The sequence below is a fragment of the Ctenocephalides felis genome, unplaced genomic scaffold (genome assembly GCF_003426905.1).
Source record: "Ctenocephalides felis isolate EL2017-DRISC unplaced genomic scaffold, ASM342690v1 CF-g0.4_SCAFFOLD_01604, whole genome shotgun sequence".
NCBI lineage: Eukaryota > Metazoa > Arthropoda > Insecta > Siphonaptera > Pulicidae > Ctenocephalides > Ctenocephalides felis.
The window spans coordinates 30,731,246-30,757,010 of NW_020537758.1; the positions used below are offsets into that span (position 1 = coordinate 30,731,246).

Sequence of the window (25,765 nt, forward strand, 5' to 3'; positions counted from 1 at the left end):
CAGTTTGCTAATGAATTTGGGTGACTGATTAGCTTGATTCTAAATTTGTGTGCTGTTTTTGTTATTACTTTATTTATGGTAGGAGTATTCGTGTCGACATGAATCAACCAGTTGGGAACATATTTTGGAGCTCCTAAGGCAATTTTCAAAAATTTGTAAATTTACTATTGTAAATTCAACATATTTATTGAATATCCTTTATTGGACAGTTGTAAATAAAAGAAATAATAAAAAAAACAATATTAACTTGGCCATCTTTAGTTGTAAATAATTGGAAGGTTTGCCCACTTCGTATTGAAAACTCCAATTAATAAATTCAATCTTAGATATTGTTTGGTATTATATAGCAAATTTCAATTAATCGGATACTGATTACGTTTCTATTTCTTCTAAATCTTTTTGAATTCGGAAAAGAGCGGAATAGCGCGGAAATCGTTGTGTTTGAAAGAAACTGAGAGTGACTTCCTATAAATAAATCAATTATAAATCATCAAAATAAAGACTTCAAATTCCTTGATAACATTTATATCTCTTTTTCGTCTCGGTAAATATTGTATAAACCTCGCGTAGAAAAGTTACACAAACGTAGTCCCTCGATGATTCGCGGAACACTATAACTGCCGAGGGACCAACACGCTCCTGAGGCGCGCCCGATCGCAAGGGCTAAGGGCATCCCTATCCCTATTCTCATAGACGGAACCTAGAGTGGGGTGAAATACAGCGCCGAAATACACACGCACGGCACACAGCGACGCCGAAGCACCCATACAGGGGCGCCGAGTCATGGCTTACATGGACCCTGCACACATAGCCAGCCACTCACGCACACTAACCACCTATCGACCGTGGTAGTAAGGCCGTCTATCGCGTTCGAGTCAGTCGAGAATCAACCGCGGAAGCGAATGGTTTACTTGGAGTCGCTCTTAGGGTAAAGTTATTTCGCATAAGACGTGTGTGTTTATATTTATAGTTGATTTATTTTTTTATACAAACGTTTATTAAATAAAAATTTACATCAGTTCTAAATTATGTGTTAATTTATGTGCTGCATTAGTGAAGTTTTTTTAAATTTAATTTTATTAACTGAATCTTAACAATGTTGAAAGAAACAGTGTGATCAATTATTAATTGTGATGAAGATTTTTTATTATTATTTCGGATCCGGAATGGATATATGTTTTTCATCAGTTTCTGTAAGTCAATGTTTTTTTTTATTAATCATTATTAGTTTTTACAATGGAAAAATAATAATTACTTATTTTACACCTTGTGATTATTTATGTGTAAAACCAACATAAACTGATTATAATATATATATATATATATATATATATATATATATTTGTTTCAATTAACTTATATAAGTATGAAAAGAGCTATTAAAAACATACTGCAAATTAATAAAAATAATAAAATAAAAATTAATAAAAATCATTCTAACGTATAATTTTTGTTTAGTTGAAATTCTTATGTCTTATTATTGTCAAAAAATATATTCGAATATTTTTCTATAATTTTCTGAATATTTAAATTAAATTGCAATTTCAATGTTACCAAATACATTTTAATTACTAAATAATCGAATTCCTTGAAAATAAAACTATATACATAAGAGCAACAATTTCATTTTATCACTGGTTATTTTGCTGCTTATTTGTTCAATGTTTTGTGCAAATAATTTCCAATATCTCAATTATTATTATGTAATAAAAATACGTTTTGGAAAAAATAATTGTTGACTAATTTATGAAGAACCTTGGCTAAAAATTTTGGTAACTGTCATTTGTTCAATAGTTTGTGCAAATAACTTGCAATCACTAAAATATTATTATGTATTAACAAATAGGTTTTGGGATAAATATTTATTAAATAATCTATAAGGAAGCTTGGATTAAAATTTTGTGAACTGTCATTAAAGTGAAAATTCACACTTTACCAATTTTCAATGTAATGATCTATCATGTTCTAAAGCTCTGAAATAATTTGAATTCATATTACCTTGGAATTTTATTAAATAAATTTGTTAGTCAAAGTTGTGATTATATTCAAAAATTTAATATTTAAATTTGTTGTGTTTTAATTTTATACTACTTCTTTACGTTATTTTAATTTTTAATAAAATTGTAAATACAATTGTTGAAATCTACTCTAACTCTCGAATTTTAATTGTTCAATTTTTGTCAGTCAGCTGAATCGTTCAATACTGCTGAAAAAGTTAATATTATTTTTTTTTAATTTGAAAATTTGCTTTATTTGACTTAAATACATACATTTATTTTTACATAAAGATACAAATTGTATACACCTATTCTGAGAATATCATTATACTATCATAATATATATTGTTTGCATATATATATTAAACAAATATATATATATATATATATATATATATATATTTGTTTCAATTAACTTATATAAGTATGAAAAGAGCTATTAAAAACATACTGCAAATTAATAAAAATAATAAAATAAAAATTAATAAAAATCATTCTAACGTATAATTTTTGTTTAGTTGAAATTCTTATTTCTTATTTCTTATTGGTCAAAAAATATATTAGAATATTTTTCTATAATTTTCTGAATATTTAAATTATAATGCAAATTCAATGATCAATAAAAGTTTAAATCCAATCACTGTAATCGACTCTATCTCGAATTTTTATTGTACAATTTTTGTCAGTTAACTGGTTCCTTCACTACTGCTAAAGAAGATACTAAAATTAATACAAATGTTTTGAGGTAAAAATATTAGATTGGTAATTTTAATACTTTCAATTTTTGTTTAGTTGAAATATCCTGTAAAAAATACATTCAAATATTTTTCTATGATATTTAATATAAATTGAACTTTTAATGGTTAATAAAATTTTAAATACAATTATCTAAACCGATTCTAACTTTCGAATTTTCATTGTCCATTTTTGTCAGTTAGCTGATTCGTTCAATACTGCTGAAAAAGGTATTATTTAATTTGCTTTGATGTGAGCTTTTCATGTTTGCTTCAATTCCAACAACACAAAACTTTGCGTTTGCAAAGTGTCATGTCATGTTGTAAATCCTGTTTGATTTTCACGATTTGTAAATTGTATAATGTATAAAATGTGCTGGATGACTTGTTAGAACTATTGTTTATTTAGGCGCAAATCCTTCGTTTAAATGATGTATTTGTTCATTGTAACATTATAATAATTATGTTTAAAATATTCATATATATTTAAATCTTAATCGCAATGATTTTTCCCATTCATTTATGACCATTACCTATTTGTAAAGTTAAGTACTATTCTCTACAATCTTTCGCATTACTTTAGTTTATTTATATATCATAAAATAAAATTTATTCACGTCGGATTTATGATGTCATACGTGAAAGATATGCTTTCGTATAACTATGACAAGTGCAAAATTATATCTATATCATAAAGTTTCTGAACATAACAATTACTTATCCTATAAACTTGGATATGAAGCCATTAAAAGATGACGCTTTGCATAAGATAGCTAGAATCCATTAAATTTAGTTTATTATTTAATATTACACATGCAGACATTTTTAACTACATATTTTCAAAAACTTTACTTTTGAGTTATTTTCGTTTATCATCTAACAGAAATTAGTATCTATTACAATCAAATTATAATTTTATCTCTTTTTTATATTTTTAACAATCTCTGCTCATTGTTTTATTCAACAGATTGCAGAATATTTTGAATTGAAAAAGTATTGTATTTTCAAAAAATTTTAGACTATCTCGCAACAAAAATAATTAATAGCGTATTAAATTAATGGCATTGTAATAATTACCGGTTATTTGTTATAATTATATTCCCGGGAATATATACTGATTAATTAGATGGTAATGTTAGGCTAACATAATTATTACACGGAGTAATTATAAACTATTTATTATCACAAATAGAACGCTGTAATTAAATGTGTAGGTATGCAATTAAATAAATATTAAATGGCATTGCGTACAATTTGCCTTTAACAAACATGGTGTCATATGCTGGATTATTTTGTGAACTGAGATATGATCTAATTTTTTAATATCAAAATAGTATCATATTATTTTATTACATAATTATTGGGTAGATCATTCTTATAAACCTCCGGTAAAATTAAAGTAATTATATTTATACAATTAAAATTGAGCAAAAGAACCCAATTAAATTTAATTTCCATCATTTTTTATTAGTATAATGAAAACTTTATTATGAAAACTCATTTTTGTCATATTTTATTTTCGAGTTGTACTAATTTTTGCTTAAAGTTTAATTAAAACTCAATTATTCATTTGTTACACATAAACTTCACGGTTGCAGGCATAATAAAAATATTAATCAACAGTTCTTCAGAATTGCTAAAAATACAAACTTGATGTTCCTTAAAAACCCTCTAGAGTTCTATTCGTGTTATTCATTTCCGTTTGCCGAGTTATATTGTGTTTTAATAGTCCGCAGTTGCTATAAGTTTTAGTAATAATCATATTTCACGCGAAAGCTTTTTGCCATCGTGGAAACTGTGCTACATTCGTTTTGCTGTTTGTAGTGGCTGATATTATTGTTTTGTAGATGTTTCTTGTAACGAGCGATATGTTCCTACCTATATTTTAGAATGTGTCTTATGGCGAAAGTGCACGAGATACTGTAATTGTGCACTTTCAGTTTTAATATTGTATTTCATTCGATTGTATCAGTAATCTGGTAGCAAAAATACTATAAACATTATATATACATTCTATAAAATAATAATATATAATATTACTTATAATGCTTTATAAAATATATTATAATATATTTTTTTTTTCAATTATATCAAATTATCAAATATATTGTGATTGGCGTGTAATTTATCAGATCCAAGTTGTTACTGCTGCTACAGCTAAGCTAATAATCATCTTTTTATAACGATGTAATACTAGATTTTTCTCCAACGCATTTTTTTACCATGGTAGTATATCATAACTAGCAAATAACATCAAGTCCAACTTTTTTCGCTTCATAAGATAAATACGAAAACATTTTCAAACTTTCTAAGAAACAACTTTTTGCCACATTTCACACATAAATAATTCCTTTGCTTGAGAGCTTCTACCTGCACTTCTCTTCATTTTCGTACCTCGTACTCATCATGACTAGTTTCATATATCATTTTACCATGCAACAATACATCACGTAGGTAATTTGATAATATTCAAGTTGTAAAAAAACTATTGCCCTTAGCGATGGGTTTGGAAATGATAAATAGATTGTGACAAAATAAAACGATTAAATATGACACGAAAATTTGAATAGTTCACAAAGTATGAAACCTTACTTGCAGTTACTTTAAAATATAATTTGAATTTAGTTATGTATTTGTTGTTCTTATTTTGCATTTATCTGGTACTAGATATATAAGTATTGCCAGCAAACAAACATTTCCAATCAAACTCTATGAATACTCGACAGTTCGTATCAAAACACGCATATCGCCGTATGTGCACATATGATATAAAGGGCTGCATTATAGTTTCACAACAAAGCCCTTATTAATAACAGCATGGCACTAACAAGGCAACAAACTCTGTTGTAAAATTTTGTATTTTAACAATCACATATGTATCATTTTCGACAACTGTTGAGCCATTATTTTTATTATTTCACTATATGGTGTAAAATATTGCAAATTTGTGGTTTCAAATATTACGAAAAAATCATTTATCGTAAAGTTTTTCACTCAACAATTGAGAATTTCAAGTCTATACACGAATTCTGTCAGAGGCGCACGCGATGTTGGGACTCCAATTGGAATCGCATAATTGAATTCTCTTAACCGGGCATATGTTGTCAGTGGTTCTTGTTCGCACACCGTCCCCTTGCTATTATTCACTGTTCTGGTTAGAATTCTAAAACGTATTTCAGTCTGTATCTTTATTATAGTAAGAGTTTTAAGTTAGAATTTTCTGCGTTTGCTACAAATTCATAAATATTTATTTTTTGTGCGTATAAACTTTTTGAGAATAAAGCAACATAAAGTAACAATAACATATTACCTTTTTTTGTTTTCAAAAGTTTTTAAATTTTTATTGCCGTTTTTTTTCATGTTGCTCGCGTACTGTCTATTACTTTCATAGCAATATAATTACCAATCTTTCACGATGAACTATACTTCGACACCGTAATAGTAGGAGTAATATAAAAATGAAATACAAAAAGCTTGTGTTCATCGCGCGAATTACCTTGAATACGAGGGTACTACAAAAGCTGCAAACCGCTTGATTTTTGTTCACACACGTGCTCACATGAACATGTGTGCGTTAATTACACGAATAGAGAAATCCTGATGTATATTTTTACGGGGACATGTTGGAGCAAAAATATAGACAACTAAGTAGTAAATTACTAAGTACGCACACATAATGCATGATCGTTGCTAAAATTAAAACTAGTATATATTGTTATTTTGATTATAAATATTTTCTCTATTTATCGTAAATATGGATTTCCTAAACACAACCGAATAATCTATGTACCTCGAATTATCATAAATTATAATTTAAGCAATGTTTTGGATAATTCATTACGCGGTTTTCATTGCATTTTGTTATAATGCAGTATGCGAATATGTGATATGTGATATTGGATGAACAATTCGACGGAAACAGTTCAGCATATATACAGAACCGAAAACAATTAATATTGCATCCTCCCATCCCGGCTGTCCAACGTGACATAGAACTTTGAAATGGAATAAATAATTCGCTTTACTAAACCAAAGGTTTATTGCGCATTGCGTGGACGAATGCTTGCGTTTATTGAGTGTAGATCGATGAAAAATTCAATCAAATTTTAATTATATTGAATAAATCTTAAGAAAGTTAATGAAAAATATCCATATTAATTATTTCATTTCAATTGAAATATGCTAATGCAAGTTAATGGCGTAGTGTATATTGTATAGTTGTATATATTTCTCTTTTTTATTACTTCACATATACATATATGAAAATATCAGGTCTGTATTCCAGCCAAACTTTCAAATACAACACGTAATTTAGTGTAATAATTTCATATTACATATAAGAATACTGACGCTACCAAGTATCATAAATACTGATTTCATCCCGAGCTTGTCCATATTTAACGTACTTTGCACCCTTTGCTTCTTTCATATAAACATCTCAAGTTTATTGTAACCCCGCCCCAAATCATAATCTTTGATTTTCCTCGCGGCGGCAGCTGGAAAAAATATGATGATTCGAAATGTACGCACGAAACAGAAAAACCGAAGCCGTATTTTCTAGCCGAGAAGTGAATAATCGTAAAAAATTCACCCAACACCCCATGGAGGCGCGGTTCAGAAGGAGTAGACCGAAGACCTAGCCAGGCCAGCAGAAGATTTTCCTCGTATGTACTGACATTAATGGAATCCCGTATCGTATCGAAACGAAATGCTGCTTTATGGTTTTCAAGTTTTTTTTCCTTTATTCGCGCATGTGTCCGTGTGTATTGTCAGTTGAGGCGACGTCGGTATATGTAGGCACAAACTTCGTGTTACATGTTTGATAAGGGGGTCGTATGAAAGGATCGTACGGAAATATTTTATTGGGGTTAAAGAAAATGTAGTCTGATGCGAAGAAAAAAGAAGAAAGAAAATTCTTTGCGCTCTTGTATGGCCGAAACGTGCTCAATACCATGCGGTGGATGCTGTTGTGTTAAATCAGTAACAAAAAATATCACTTGAATTTTTCCAAGCAATTAAAAGTATTGCTATAAAATCAATATCATTGACTTTATAAATAATATATTATAATACACATATTATATACAATATACATTGATTACATAAAGAAAATCGGCAACGCAATTTTCATGTAAACTTAATAATACCGCTAAATCTGAAACGATGTTTGAGGCACCCGATAACAGAGCATTATAAACAATCAGGAATGCTGATGTTTGCTGATATTTTGCATAACATTATAGCACTTATATATAAGGAGACGAAGGTATGAAACATTCATCATCCCGCACACAGTCAGTCGAGGAGTTTGTACAATGAGTGCAAACATTTGATAACGAGAAGAACAAACACAGCAGAATTCGCGCGAATTGAATAAAAACAAATTGTGTTCGGTGCTTCTCTAGCTTATAGATTATTATTGTGTTATTCACGGTCGCGCAATCACGTCATCGACGCATTTAAAGAATTTCGGGTAAATCTGTCGAACGTCTAAAACGAATTCTATTGTTTAACGAAACAATAAGTTGAACAAATACACTGAGAAAAATATTTCCATTAAAAATTATGTTAATGTATTTGAACTTTGTCATGCTCGTGTTGAATTATCTAAATTACTGAATGTAGAAAACAAACAGTGGACAATCTATTTTTTGCTGTTTTGACTTTGTGTATAGAGTATCAGCAAGCTCAAAAGGATCACAATTACCATTGTTTCTTGTTTGTGATCATAAATACAAAACTGTGGTCGCTGCGGCTTTTTAACACATCGATATAGGTCTTATTTTCCAAACCAGAATGCTCTCGATATCAGCAACATATATCAAGATGTCTGTGTTATATCATATTGTTATTGAAAAAAATCTCATAAAGTAGAAGCCACAAGTTTCCTCGGTCAAGACGAGAACAAGACGAAAGCAAAAATAACGATTCGTACGTTCGGCTTTTTACATCCCCACAAGATTTTTTCGTTAGAGGCGAAAACATCATCAAACATTTGTTTTGCGATAGTTTTTTACTTATCATGCTGGGATTTCAACAAACAAATAAACGCCCGCCGCCACCTTGTTTCTTAGTGGAGTTTTGTGGTTTACATTTATAAGAAAAACAAACCTTGAAGATTTACATTCACACGGGGAGATGTGAAACTTATCACCCTAAAAAGATGTTGGTCGGTTTTATATTATAGGCTATAAAGTTTAACAAAAAATAGTTGTTTAGGATAGAAGGCTTTCCAAGAATAGAGTTGTAGATTATAAAGGTAAATGCGGATTCATTTACAAATAGTAATTTAATTAGAATTAACATATTAAGCAATTCTCTCCATCAACTCGTACATGCTTAACAACTTAAAGCTCTTTGTCCAGTACATTGAAAGCTTCTAAGTTTAGGTTTGAGTTACCACAATTACATCAAAACAAAGGAAATGCGTACATAAACAAACGCACAAATAGACACTGAACCCAAAGCGTTTTCGCTCAATTATATTATTTATTATGTCAATAAAAGGACGCGCGGTTTGTGGAATTTGATTGTCCTTGAAGCGGCGCCTGGCGTGTGTTGATTGTTTCTATTAGCGTTTCTCGGCATAACGACAGATAATGTATTCAGCCAGGGTTCCTTCTTCATTTCGACATCCTCGAATATAACTAATAAATCAAATGAAGAGAGCAAGCTTCCGATTTGAAGTTGATTTGTACGAAAATGACCGAAATTAATATTTTGAGATTTAATTTGCAATTAAGCTTTTCACAACATTGTGTACACCCTGTCTTTATTTTTACGCAAATTATTTTATATGATGTGGTCTTAGAAAACAACATTTACACATTTACTACATGTGTTAATACAGTTTATCACAGTACCTAATTAAATATCTTATTTAATGGATAAGTTTAGTAGCAATTAAACAATGTGCAAGGATTGCTTCGGAATCATTTGACCCGATTCCTCGTGTGAAGGATGGCAATTAAAATTCGTTTAATATCAGTTTACGAGCAGTATAAACAAGTCTTGTACGGTGACATAAATAATCCTTAACGATCTTCGAGAAAATTCTTGCTCTTTAACAAATTGTCATTATCGCTTGTTGTGTTTTACTTGAAATATTTTTCAAGCCAAGCTTTACTCGGAAGTCTTTCCATAAATTGGGCATAAGCGGTCGATACAGGCATTCATGAATATATTTTAATAGATGGAAATAAATTGAAATTCACGTGATTTTATTTATTATTGTTTATCATTAATTAAGAAGTTAGTTTTATACATTATATATGTATAGTTATAATTTAATATAAAATTAATCACAGTTCAAAAATAACAAACTAGTGCACTCGAACCCGAACAACGAGTGTTTTATTCTGATATGTTCGCATATTAAACACAAAATTAATTTTATTACGTAAATATCCAATCCAATCGCAGTTTTCGTTTAATTAAACTGAATATGCATAGTCCCATAAAACGCATTATTTAATGTGTATATGCAATAGTAAATATCCGTTGCTAAAACATACTACAGTGAGCGAACAGTGGCACATGAATATGTTACAATAATTATACTGTGATATCCTAAATTCGCAACAACTGGAATTGTTTGCCCTTATTGTCATTGCGTATGCAGTTTGACCCGTTCATGAACGAGAAACGAAAATTATTATTAAGTTTAGGAAAAAGTACTATGTTAGAATTTTAAATCCAACAAGTATGAAACTAATGAACATACCATGTGCTCAACTAGATTAGAATGTTCATTATCATCAACCGTCCAAGGTAGGTGTAACATCCTTGCCACTGTTTTAAAAAAATTCTTCTTTCACTTGAAATGAAAACAATCACAATTCTAGACAGCGAACTAGTGCAAGATGAACTGGAAGTCTGATGAAGGAAATTTCTCATTGCTGGATCATTTCCGACGCGAATAAATTGCCATCGTTCGCCTGCGAGGCTGATTCAAATCATAACGCGATACCGTTATGCATTTCTATACAGAACAGGACGTCGTTCAAGATGAACAGACTTTTGTAGAAACGAATAGTCGAATGGGAATTGAAACTGATAAAATAATTAAAATAAGTGCGTACACAGAACTTACCATGCACAAAATGCGATCAATCTAAGAATAATTGCGACACCGCGGGCTCAGGATCGAGCGAAAGCAATTAGAAAACTAATAAGGAAGAATGCATATACTGCATTCTGGATTAGAAGATCAAAGTTTTAACTTTGTAATTAGATGAAACCTTTTCCTGAATGCCTTGAGATGTATTTTAAAATAATTTCACAATTATAAATATCATAATGTATTGGGGGATTTTTATCATCTGTATTCCATGCTTGCAAAAAGGTATGTTTGGTAAAAATATGATAATTATTCATTCAAGATTCCAATCAAAACCTTTTTTTTGTTTTGTGTACTTCAAAGCAATTCATATAATATCAAGTATGATGATCATGCCTGCATACCTATATGTCTGTATTAATATATACTCAGTGTTCCATGTACGTCGTCAATCGTTAATTAAACCAGATTCGACAGAAACTGGTTCAAGTTTTTCTTTTGCATGTACATCCCGTTCATTCGATTCAATTAAATGATGTAGGTATATTTTTTAATCATATTTTATTTGATATCGGACTATATTATATTTAAATGCGAATACATTCGCTGACGAGGTTGAGACTCGGAACGGATCTCGGATTTGCTTATTATAAATACTCGCAGCGTCCCTTCAATTACAGATATGTTGTTATTTGTATTAGAGACAGGCCGAGCAAACGGGCAATGAATAAATAAGTGAATTCACGGTGTACCTTCGGTTTTGAACAGGTTTGAAATGTCCATAAGATGTCTTAGGTTGAATGTTATATATAATTTATAAGATGCGCAATCCGAGCAGAAGCTTCTTCGCCTTTGTTTGGAGACTTCTTTTGATGAATGCTGAAAGAATGTCGTGTTATTGATTTGTATAAACCAAGACTGACTCAAGATTAAATAGTACAATCGCTGAATGTTATTATGTAACTTGTTGTACAACGGAATTGTTTTGAATATTGTTGACGAACAAAAGTTTCATCAGAAGAGAGTGCACGAAATTGAATTGATCGTTATTCAATCTTCGTAGAATTTATTGTACGAAGATCAATTCATTTATCATTCTTCGACGCCTCGAGCATAAATATTGTTCTAGTAATAGTTTTATCGAAGGATAAGGAAGTTCATAAGCACTCATTTATGAATCTCCGAAACATAAATACTCATTTCGCAGAAATAGCGCAATGTTATCTTATCTAGACAATTACCGTCCGTGTCAAGCACTACGATAATTTTTACGTACGTGCTCTTATCACATTTTGTGTAAATATATTTAACAATATTTACAAATACATAAAATAGGCCACGACTAGGAAAGATATGGATTATTTTCATCCGTTGTAATATAAATACTTTTACATGATTCATTCATATTTACATAAAATTGGTTGTAGTTATAAAAAATTCACCATATTTTGATTGCTTTATTTTCAAATTTATTGTCGAAGCTTATTTTATTTCTTAGTTTTATCAAGTCACATTTTTAATGCCAACTCTCTTACTCGATGCGAAACAAAAGTTTTAGAGTTCACTTCATCCCGGAATTAGCGTAGACAAAGTCTATTTTACTTTCCGAAGCTAAACTTCGAGCAGATACATAAGTTTACGTATTGTTGGTATTATGAAGTATGACAATTATAATCGGTTAACTTATGAGCATAATGTCTTGCAAATGTTTTGATCATATAACTGTAATAATGCAAATATAGCATAAATTTACTGTGTTAATTAAATGTTCAATAATGTAATTTTTGTTTTCAGAAAGAAATTGGAAATTTCAGTTCATCGGCGTGACCTGTCATAGCCCACCAGCCTCCTTAAAAACCTAAGGTAAGATTTTTACAGTTGATGCTTATTATGAAATCGTTAATTCAAGGTCTCATGCTTACTTATTCGAACCCCTTTAAGCTTTTCATCTTTTATGACATTTTCCGGGCGCCCTCCGCATTGTATTTTAGCGTGTGCTTTTTTTCTGCCTTCTTGCGGCATCGCGACGCGATAAGTCACGTCCGCGGTATTAACAATGGCGTCGTATTTATACTCACGCCTTTCATGACAAATGACTGCTATTTCGTTTTATTTTACTTTATTTTATTTACCTCTGCTTCCTTGAAGCTATATAGCGCCGTCCCTTTAGAACAATGGTAATTATTGAACGCCTGGAAAGCTGTCGTGACGTCACTGCCCTGGTTCAAGCCGCGAGGTAGATTCTACCAAAGGATATCTATAAGCTCATGTTTCAAGAATAATTCAAAACCAAAAAATAATTATCTTCGAAAAGATTTATCAAAAGTTATATTTTACAGTATTTCTCTCTTATTTGATTTATTCGTGTATCTCGTGCATTTTGATTGTATCGGTTTGATTTAATACGCTGGAATGGGCATTACTATCTGATGCCATATTTTTGTAGAGACACAAAAAACGTCGCACTCCGTTCTGGATGACAAACTGTTAATGCTTTGTTTGTACGCTGTCTAGATTATTAAACGCCGTGAAATAAAGCATAAGTTATACGAGTTACTCGGTTAATTGCACGAATTTAAAACATTAGTCATTTTAATTTGCTTCATTACTTGTTCTTGGATTCCATGCATAAGATCGTTTACTGAAACCTCTTTTTGCACAAGTTATGTACAATTCGAACTTTAATAAATATAATTTGTCATAAAGTTAATTGGAATTTTTAATATGATGCAAATGCTCCTGACGGTGCAGTATTGTTTTATGGAACGTGACAAATGCCAAACAAAGCTTTTACTTGGAATTTTATATAACGTTGTAACAATACTCGTCGCTAAAGAAATATGAGCATATTATTTTTAAAAGCTCCAGAGCGTAGCTTTTAACGACATTGATTTAATGAAATTATTGCTTACTCTTATGTCAATCAAACTTCTTTTTTCTTTGTACATTTTGCTCAGATCGGCAACCAATTACGTGCAAAGTACTACAAAATTACATTTGTTTTACTTCGAAGCAACATCAATATATCATGTATTTAATTCAGACCATATTGTGCGTATGCTGTACAAGCTAACTTGTAAGATTACACTACATTCTCTGTTTTACGAAGGTCTATGCATATCAACGTTTGTGTTGCATTAAAATTCCATTGCGTATAAAGATATCGCATTAAGCATCAATAGAAGGCACCATTTGGTTTCTGCATTAGCGGTCACTTTATGTCAAGTGCAATTGATCAATTGCACATTGAATGCAATAGTTTATACAGCGCCTTCTTATGCACTTGAAAATATATTCAATGATAAATATCATATCTAAATAATTCATGTATTTATAATTTCAAGATCGTTATCATTGATCAGTTTGTTAATTGTATTTTCTTTCGTTATCCAACACAAAATTGTATTACCATGTACAGGAATAATATAATATAATTTAACACTTAAGTTTTGTAAATATAGCCTTGTAATAAACCTTACAGATATTATCAATTACATATATAACAGCTATCACAATAATATCTTGACATTCTCATAGACACTGGTGACATAACTAACATGCTGTTGTAATGTTGTACACATACCAAAGTGTGCAACTTGACGAGTATATAATAACACACAAAAACTATTACTTCATTTGAAATATAAAAGATCATGCCGTTTTATTGTCATTAATCACTTTAAGAGACGTTTAATACATCGCGAAGAACAATGGAGAGAACTTCTTCGCCCGATTGTCTTTATGCCGAGAGCTCAAATGACGGAAGAAAACATTGAATAATATTTGTTATCTATTATGAAATTGATTCAGTTCTTCGAGGTCTGCTCTTGATATGAAATGCATTCTCAACATCGTGCAATGTTTCGCTTATGAATTCTTGTTATCGCTTAATTTCATTTTGTTTTGATTTATTGCCTCTCGTCTGGAGTCAACAATAGACGGAACAATGCGTAATTGTAATTTATGAACGACTTATTTAATTAAATAATATTCGTTCTAGTTCGCGCTAATATTTTCTGCTGACAGTGCAGCATTAGCGTCTAATCCGAATTGTGCGATATATTTCACTTGACCATTTCGATTCCCTGAAACTTCCATAAATCGTTTTCGCTAGTTTCACACGAATGCGCCTTGCTTTCCGCAAGATCATTGACTTATTCCTTTGGTGCCGAGCTTCTTCAGGGTGGCCACGGCCAGAAGTACTCATTCTCGGCCGAGAACAGTTCGTGTGCGCGTTCATCATGTTTACTCTGGCTGTGTGTACGTTTCCCGGTCATTAGAATCCCGCGTGACTGATTCGCAAGTTTGTTGTTGGCACGCCGCAGCCGGGCTACATGATATTCCCATCGCGCGCAAGAATGTGTTATGATTAGGTACACCTAGAAAGATTGCCGAGCGTGATTCCTCCAGGTTTAATTGTTTCATAATTATTCTTAAGCTAGCTAACAATTAACTTGCATTGTTTAACGATTCTTCACATGTTATGTATAATCATTTTGCACATGCGCTGAGTTGAATGCATTAAATTCGAATATCATACATCGCCACGTGACCAAGCTGTGTCAAATGTGTGTACAAATATCTTACATAATTGAACGCAATGTGCCAAGTAGGGCAATCAATATGTGAAGGCTTGATATCGTTACAGTATGGCATTGGATAAAAGCAGTGGCATTTACATAATTGATTTTCAAAATGTATTGATAATCGAGAAGATGCTTAAATCTTCTTCAGCAACGCTTTTATACATGTTTATATAAAATATTTTTAAGTATTCTATGAAGTTTTATTGCTTCGGAAAATCGAAATCAGAAAATATTGTACATTCAACGAAAAAGATTAAGAGGAAAATGGATGTCAATGGGATTGAGTGAGTTTTGTGCGTAATCAGACGATTCAGCCTGCTTATCCGAGCGTAGTATAATTCATTGTCAGCCCTGCTATTAAGGCACTCTACTGATTCATTGTACAAGGATTGTCAACGCCATTTCGTTTCGATTCGAACGAGCGCCTGAAATATAGGTTTTGTTTTGTTCAGTTCCACCCTCTACCCTTAGTTCACATACTGAGTTTTTACTTATTGATTTGCCATACACTGATTTGCGATAGATGATTTCCACTTCAGTTCAACTGTTAAACTTATGCACGTGCGTGAATAAACAAATACTAGGATTACGAATGAAATAGTTATAGTAAACGGAAATTAAATCCTGTGAAAAAATGAATCCAAACCCAAAGCATAATTTTTTCTCCACACAATACAAAGAGTCGCGCAGAAGTGTTCATTTTAATTCAGCTCTCATTTTAACACGTATGCAAATTATTAAAAACTCATTGTTCCGCAGCGATTATTTAAATCCTCACATAATTTCTATCAACAGTCCTCGCGTTTTATGTAATTGCATTAACATATGTATGTGCAAGCCGCAGAATCCTAAGGGATTTATTTATGAAGATACGCTCTGAGAATATGACGTAAACATTCCCATTCAATTCAATTTGTTTAAATCTATTTAAATAATTATTAGATATGTTAATTATTCCATTTCTATATAATGAATCAATAGAACACTTTATGCGCGCACTTGAAACATAAATCGAGCCAATATGTAAATGTCAGCTTGGGGCAAAGTGTTAGAGAGTTTGTCGCGTTTTCAGAAATCTACAAGATAGTAGTTTTTTTCTTTGCGCAGCAGTAAAGTTGTACGGTTTCGGTAATAGTAAACGGCGGCATTGTACCTTCAGTAGCTGGAGAATCTGTACCTTGTCACAGCTTTCGTTTTGAATTCGGATGCGAAATGCGATGCTTTCGAAACTTCCTTGCAAACTCTAAACTTTTCTTTGGGTTGCGAATTCGAAACGTTAAAGGAAAAAGAAGATGGACTAAAAGGAGAGAGCCACTTAGTTATTTAAATAAGATTCGTGTAGCACTTTGTAAGAGCTTGAGCAATAACGACAGTATAGTAAAAGCTTTCAATATAATTTTATATATTTATTTATTTATTTTATTTATTACAATTATTCTTAAATAGTGAATGGAAGAGAATTAAACACTTGTAAAAGATGCTATAAAATTACAGACGGAGTCAGTAGATTTTAAGTATCTGGAAGCACGTCCCTTTCGAGATACTCTTTCCGCATATGCGGATAAACTATTGCTCGGTACTAAAAAGCTACCGGCTTTGCGCCCTGTTTCAGGAAAGGACTGTCAGCAACGGAAATCGAAACACATAAAACACATACCGCTGACTCTGTGTATCAAAGATACTCCTAATCTTGTTTATAAATCGATTGATTCCACTTATCAGATAAGTTAAATTGCTCTTCTTTCGATGATAGTGTGAACGTTATCGGTAAAATAAAAAGTTAACTGGAGCACTTCTACTTGTAAATTTAATTATGTATAGGTGGAAATCATTTTGATGATGAGATGTTATGACATCAGAGTTCATTAGCTGGAATTTCTTCTTAGTCCAGCTTATTACTCCGAGCGAAGTGTTTCTCTTCTGAATTAACGTGCCAATTATACTAAATACAGTTCTTCTTGTTCCGCTTCGTTACGACCCACTTCAGTATTTTTTACCTTATTCAATTATAAACACCGCGTACTTTTTACATTTCTCGAGGTCAGCTATTTTGATATAATCTCGTTTTATTTACTCAAATTTTCATAAATAATATTAAAGATTTTTGCATTCACTTTCATATCTATGCTCATCATTTTTTAAATTGATTCTTAAGGATAGTTTCATTGAAATAAACTTATAGTTTTTAAGATTGCTACTTGGAGTATCGATATAAATTTCCTTGATATTATCAAGCTATTTTCTCGTAGTTTATAAATCGATTGTGCAATTCGCAGTCGGATATGATTCAGCGTCTACTTTTGGGATCATTTACGTGCAGAACAGATGAGTATACCCTTTCTGTCTTCTGCTTGTATTCTTTGGCTCGCGCCATGCTAGTTGTTATGCATGACGCAAAGCACCCAGCAAGCATTTCCACGCTGCTGTATACTCCATGCTTCGAAGCGTTTGGTACTTGCAAGAGACGATTTTTCTAAAATTGAAAACGCTCCTTTCGTCAAATCGATTCCCTGGAACGCGATTTATGATGGAATTACGATTGTTATTCTCTTTTCGTATTTAATCTTTATGACAAACGTACTTCCGTTTTACTACGAAATTGTTTACAATGCTTTGCTTCAACTATACCTTTACCTTTCATCTAATCTTCTATGATCTAAAAAATTTTACCATTTCGGAAAAGTCCTATAAAATTGAAGAGAAAATTTAAACATGAGTTCTGTATACAGGTTAGCGCAAAATTACCCTTTTCATCTAGCAACTGAATGGGTGCATTAACAAAATTTGTTCATATGTCGGCGCGTGGATTTCAACGGTACAGTATCACATAAAGATAATCTTCATATCTCTCTGCTAGCTAATTTTATTATTCTCTTGTTTTCGTTTGATGTTTGTAGAGGTAGGCAGAACGCATGAGTGTATAAGACATAATGTATAATAAGTAATAATGCCGAGGGCTTAATTCGTAAGTCGGAAAGGAAGTCAATTGGATAATAAGCCATTTTGTAAATGCGAGCGTACGAATCATTATTATTGTAATAAATAATTGAATAGTTAATAGGATAGCTACTCTAAAGGAATACTGGAAATTACATATTTAAATATTAATAACTAATTGATTTCAATACATCATTATTAGTGCTCACCATGTTTGGAATTTAAGAATTCATATTTATTATTTAAAGCATTCACGTGTATCGCATTTTTTAATGCTGGTTTCGACAAGCTTTCTTTTGTTTGAACGTATCACAGCATATTTAATGGGCAGTTTTCGATGTTTAACCAATAATCCACTACGACAAATAAGCTGCGATCGACCGAACAGCACAACTGATTATAAAGCAGCGAGCAAATAACCCGCGGCTGAAATAATAACACAGCCGGGTACTAGCACGGTCTATATGATAATCATACACAGACGTTATGTGGCGGTGGTGGCCTATTGATACAATCTCGTTTGCAAAGTGAAAATACCGACAAGTGCGCAAAGAATCGCGCGTTCCGAGGCGAACGATTGCTTGCCGCGGTGTTCAATATTATCCCGGGCATTACTGGAGAGAGGCGCACTCGCCGTACCCGTACTAGGCGCCCGAGGGCCCAGTGCGATCTTTGATCGTTATCGACATTTCAAAGTTGCGGAATATATATAAGATTTTTTTTCTTATTTTAATATTGTTGTAATTTGATTATGATCAATCTATTACAAAATATTTCATGAATATCTAGTGTAGTAAAGATAAGCCATCTATATATACTCAATAAATATATCAATTATAATTTATGAAACATATTCGTCTTATTATTTTCTGCCTTTTATGTAGTATTCCAATTGATAATAAAAGTTTGTAATCGAATCAATTCGTAAATTATAGATTGAAAATACCACATCGTTAAGTTAGGTTGCGTCATTGAATATATAACAAGACATCGAACGAATTATGCAGAAAGTTTAATGAAAGAAACTGTTCGATGCCAACTAGACGGTAATTGATAGCGTTCGTGAACGATTCAAAAGGTATCAGTAACTTTTGCGCTAAATGCAAATACCATATATCTCAGATGCACTTTTATTATCTGACATTCTCATTTTAGACAAAGGGATAAATGCCAAGGTATATTAATGCATAGTGTATTGCGTTATACTACGGATATTTTAAATTGTATATTATTATTATTTATATTTTTTTGAGTTTATGGAAGAACTCAACGAGAAGATGAAATGAATCACGAATGAATAAAAATGAATCACTTTTCTGATATGTATAAATATCAAATCTCAATTATCAAAAGTCATATGCCTAATGTAATAAATATTGCAATAACCAAATAATAAGAATGTAGTAGTTTCATACAATTTATAACATCATTCCTTAAATTTATATATCACTTGTACAATTTTGTCATGTTTGCATGTCATGTTTTGAACATACATAATTTAGTTGTCAGCAAGATAGCATGCTATACTTATGGCCATGTTTTGTATGATACATGTTAAATAAACTATATCCAAGTGAAATATCCTAAAAAATAATAATTATATTATTTTAACATTAGTAGTAACATTTTTATTACAATATTTCTTTAAATTTACTGATATATATATATATATATATATATATACGTATATATATATATATATATATATATATATATATATATATAATTTTCTATAATGTGTGAAAAGGTCTTTTACTGCTCATGATGTGGTGTCTTTTACCAGAATGTGCTAATGAGAAACAAATATTAATCTTAAGATATTATGCGCGCAGCAAATATGATATTTCTACGCTCGCTGTATTTGTTTTGATATTATTATGTTTGCCATATAACTTTATACTACAAGAATGTATCAAAATCAGCAGTTTTAGTACCAATTCATATTTAGACACACATATATTCAACTTAATTAGTTGACAAAACTGATGCTGTTAAAATTCTGTCTAAATTTGATAGTTTTGTGTTCTAGTAAATATTAGAGTTTCCTTTTCATCGGATCGATTCATATCAATAACATGTTATTGATAATTCTCTATGCTCTTATATTCCATTACGAGCGATTCAAGAATAACAAGCGTCCAAGTAAATTTCAATGCAAGTTTATGTGTATATTTTTCACGCGGCTGTGTATCGAGCAACAGACCGTATCGGGGAGAAGTCGCTATTGAAAGTTTTTGATGAGAGTGTAATTGAACAAATCGTGACCTCCATCTCGACATAAAAGGCGATTTCTATTATTATGAAGAGTAATCAAGTGTATTGTACGATATATCTTGTTCTAAGTGCTCTCTGATTGTTCTTCATTGTTGATCGTGCTAATACAGAGCAAATGGATAAAGCGAAACTACCGTTGTTAACTCATGTTGAACTTTGTATTAAAAGTGATAAAGTAAACACTTCGTTATAATAGTTCTGTTGCTCCAATAGGAAAGGTATTAATAAATACATAATAGAGTCAAATTTCAATTAGTTAACACAATAATTGTTCTGTGTTTCCTCCTCGAATATTAATTTCCAATCAGTATGCATTGTTTCTAACGAATCAATTAATTTTAAATCGGTAAATTTTATTGCAAAGGATGCTCATAAGTTTTTAATCACTCTAAAGATGGCATGCATTTTATTGCTTTAACTATAACTGTATAATCAAAAGTCGTAAAATTTCCACCGTAATTTGTTTGCTATTAACTCTGGTCACGTCGTTGATATGTGTAAATATTCTTTACATGATTCATAGAAAGACATTTTTAACCTTTCACATTCAAGCAATTTCAGCGTTTTTGTAGAAATGCATTAATATATTCTCTCACGACATTGTTTCCAGAAAAAGTTTTGTATAAATTGAGTAAATTTTCACAGCAAGTGAATTAATCATATTTTTACCATTCCACGAAGGCAGGATTTTATATATTTTCCACTGCAACAAAACAATAACAATCGTTCTCTTTGGAGAAAAATGAACGTTCTTAAAAATAGTTTGGTTGCTGCTCCACTTTTTCGCATGCTTAGCTGCGACTGGGATGCCGTGCACGATGTTAATAGCACAAAGGTTACATTGTCTTCGTATTCTGCCCCGGGAGTTCCAGTGCATTAAACATAGCGCATCTTGTATTGAATAAAGTGTACTTGAGATTCCATTAAATTTTCGTGTATGATGGATGCTCACGGTGCTTAAATAATTGCAGAGCTTGCGACAACCTTGGAGCATGAGTTTTATCCAACAATTTTTGAAATGCTTTAGCAAAATATTAATTAGCTACAATAATGTATTCCATCAGCTCTCAACACTCTTATTACACTTTGTTGCCAGCACTCACTTGCTTTTACTCCAGCGTAGCATGTAATGCACGTGCAGAACGACCACGCCCAGATATGCGCGAAAAGCATTTCTGTAAGCAAGTGGACAATTCTGATGCAATCGGATAAAGTGAATGACATTGTTATGCATCATGCATGAGGTTTATGGAAGTGTTATTGGTATTTATTATAAAATATATTTTGACATGTACGTAAGCTTGTATATGATATAACTTACCAATCAATTGTAAATGGCTGCCAATATCCAGAAATTATATAGAGTATGAAATATCTTTACATTTTAATATAGTCAAAAGGTTAAAGTTTCGAATCAAAATTTTGATTAAAATATCATGATTTTGAAATCACTGAATTTCCACAGATAAAATTGTGATTTCTAGGAAATGCATTGCACGAAGTCTGGCGCTATAACGATCGAAATAAACGCGATTGCATGCCAAAACTCAGTTAGTGGAATCCCCTTATAGACACCGCAATATCGCCACAACCAATACTAGAAAAATAAATATTGTTTCCATATATCGTATATACCTGCCTCTACAGTAAATTTATTATATTATTAGAATATTCCAAATAAACAAGTACATGCAGTTTTGGGGTTTGTTTGAAATATAATTTAGATATTGATAGTAATCAAAGGGACAACTAATATTACATTGTCTGTATGATGTATAAAATAAAAAAAATTATTGTTTTAAATTTACCAAAATTGTATGCTATATAAAAACCACACAGGCAGTAAATGAAAGCCATTACATCAGATTACAAATTATAATAAAAACTCAGTAAGCGGTAACGTAATTATAGGTATTACCATTGAATTTTAACTTCGTTTAACACGCTGCTAATGATAACCATATTCCAATTAAAACAAACGTACATCCAGAAAAGTCACAACAAAAAAAGTTGTATATAAAAATATGTTTTATAAATTTCCTATGCACGCCCATCTTGAATATAAAAAGCTTATGCACGGAATGCGCTCATTATGTGTCATTACTGATATAAACATACAATGGCTTGATGCTTACCAAAACGTTGGGCAGCCGTATATAAATATTATAAAAGTATTCAACCCCGGTGCCCACATCTTCTGTTGAATGTAACAATAACGCATTGTCATAGATAGAAAACTTGTATGCACCTTTGCTTAGGAACACAGTTCTTTAGAAAAATGATGGAAATTTATTTGTGTATATGCATTTTCAATTTAATCTTATAAAAAAATTCAAAATGTTTAGTGAAAAGTATTATTATTATTCCTTTTATATAAAGAAAAGAGGACGTAAAAATGAAGGTGCTATTTTTCATAAATAGGTATGAATGAGTTATTTGAAAATCTTAGTATTTTAACAGTAATTGTGCTCAAACTCAATATATTTTATAATGAAGTATAGACTTAAATCTGATGCTACTACTTTATTCAATATTGCATCGTGCTGATTAGTAATCTATACATCATATCAGGTATAGCAGTTTACATAACAATTTCAATCGATTATTCCATTATCAATCTGTGAGCTTTATAAATTCGTGTGTGATATGATGTAACCCCATCAATCGACCGGTCACATATAATTATATTAACGCACTGATTAACGAACGTTAATCCAATTAATAAACGATAGAAATTATTTTTCCAACCAGTTTCCAACAACACAGCGAATCAACTCTGATATTTCGCGCATGAGAACTTTTCTCCCTCATGCATGAGTATATACTGACGCAGGAATGATAAAGCTAATTTCGGAAATAGAATTTTAAAATACTGCCCCGTATCAAACTAATACACGCAACGCAAAATGTTATTATACGAGGTGTATAAGCTGATAAATGTTGATCAGATTTTTATACGATTTTTTTTTGCTAAATTTGAAGTTATCTAATAATAAATGATGAGATGAAGTTTCTCTATAAATGGTATATATAATTTTACTGTAATATTAGCCCAATCATTTGGTGCAAAAAAATGCTGTTGCCTAAAGAGTTTTCCGGATGTTTTGAAAATTGGTGATTTTATAGATTTTGATGTGATCTTTACGAATTTCAACTTTGCCACCTCGAATTTTTGCCGCTGCCGCCGCTATATTGAAAAATTTGCGTCAAAAATCAATTTTTCAACGATATCTCCTTTCTGACTCATGTCACATTAAAATAACTCTATACAAAATTAAACTAGACAAAATTTTCTATAATTTATTCAATAACGTTTTTTTCTGTAACATCAATAGTTTTAGCGTACGTGAGCCGCAAAGTTTCTGCTGCTCGCGCCACCATCGGATATTTGGCCGCTCTTTGCACTTGAACGCATTCTCTCTAATAAATAAATAATTTCAATAATGAATTAAGCTTTTCTGCTCAGATCTGGTCCAGAAATAACATAAATTAATTATTTTTGTTTTTCATTTTTATTTTTGATGATGATTGAACATTTTAAATCATACAATTTAATGCATTTTTTTCTTTTTTTTTGGCAATATCTATATAAATTTGGGATTATAAAACTATGAAATATTGAATGAACTCAAATTGGAACTGTATATAGGAATAATCTTTGGCGATAATCGTTCGATAATTTTATATAAAAAATAAATTTTTGATCGAACATTCTGTAATTTATCCGCGAATTTAGTGTAATTTAGAGCAGTATTTGACTGAATTTATCTATTGTTCAATTTTATAGATAGTAAACAAATTCATTTTAATTTTAATTAGTAGAACTAAAAAAATATAGTTTATCTTGATTAAATAAATTTGAAAATAATTAATCGTATTCATCATTTTCACATATAAGAATGAAACTATTTTTATGATAATGGATTTTTATGAAAGGAAAGTTTTCGAATAAATAAAAATTTAATTTAATTTAATTTAATCATTAAATTAAAAAAAAATATATATATATTAGATTCCTACTTATTAATATCAATTTTAGTTTTAAAAATAATTAAGCTAAACTCGGGTATTGTCTGTTGCGAGGAATTTTAATTAACTAATTTTAAACATTCTAATTGTTTTTTTTTGTTTAATAAAATACAATTTCAAACGAACATCTATCGATTTTCTACATAGACGTGTCCTCTGTTTACGAATCAAAATTTCCTGAAATAGAAAATACTATCATACTTGCGAACAAATTATGCTTAATTGTTTTTAAAGCCTGATATGATAATTCCAAGTTTTTTGTTCTTTAATTTGTGGCTTCTAGGGTTTAAAACTCTTTTTTTTATGTTTGAGTAGAGGAAGTTACTTCTTCAAGAATAAGTTACACTGATTTAAATTAATATATACACTGGTATAAAAATCGAAATTAATATATACCATTTCTGGGAACCATTGGAGACTGATAAGATATCAAATGCTATAGAAATGATATGATTTCAAGAATCAAAATGCTTATATCTCTAAATAATAAAAATCTCTTATATTTGGCTATATTTGTCATTCTCCATTTATACAGTGAAAACCGACTTTTTTCACTAAAAAAACGGTTTTTGAAAACCGACAAACCCTAGTTCAGAATCAATAGAAATATTTTTTCTAGACGTCAGTATATTTTTATCGTGTTATAGTGTTATTTGCATTTTTGAAGCCATGATTACTAATAACGTAAATTGTTTTATTTGTGAAACTCCATTGCGAGAAACTGAAGTGATTGAAGTGAAAGAAAGAGGATTGGAGACTTTTCGTAGATCAAGTGCTCAAAGAAAGGAAAATAAAGGTAAACTTTTAGAAGGACTGAGGTCAATAGTCAAATGAATCAATCAAATCAATAGTCAAAACTATTCTTACAAACAATTTCATATTTGCATTAAATTACACATTTAATGGTTTAAAATGTTCAATCATCATCAAAAATAAAAATGAAAAACAAAAATAATTAATTTATGTTATTTCTGGACCAGATCTGAGCAGAAAAGCTTAATTCATTATTGAAATTATTTATTTATTAGAGAGAATGCGTTCAAGTGCAAAGAGCGGCCAAATATCCGATGGTGGCGCGAGCAGCAGAAACTTTGCGGCTCACGTACGCTAAAACTATTGATGTTACAGAAAAAAACGTTATTGAATAAA

At 30.8% G+C, this 25,765-nt stretch overlaps 1 protein-coding gene across 1 annotated transcript in view; it reads left to right on the top strand.

Annotated features, from left to right (window-relative positions):
- The first annotated feature begins 1,156 nt into the window (after positions 1–1,156).
- Positions 1,157–25,765, top strand: part of LOC113372940 (slit homolog 2 protein-like) — a 63,005-nt gene continuing 38,396 nt past the window's right edge. The window contains exons 1-2 of the mRNA XM_026613273.1: positions 1,157–1,193; positions 12,585–12,653. The gene's annotated coding sequence lies outside the window, so the exon portion shown is untranslated. The remainder of the gene's footprint in view (positions 1,194–12,584; positions 12,654–25,765) is intronic.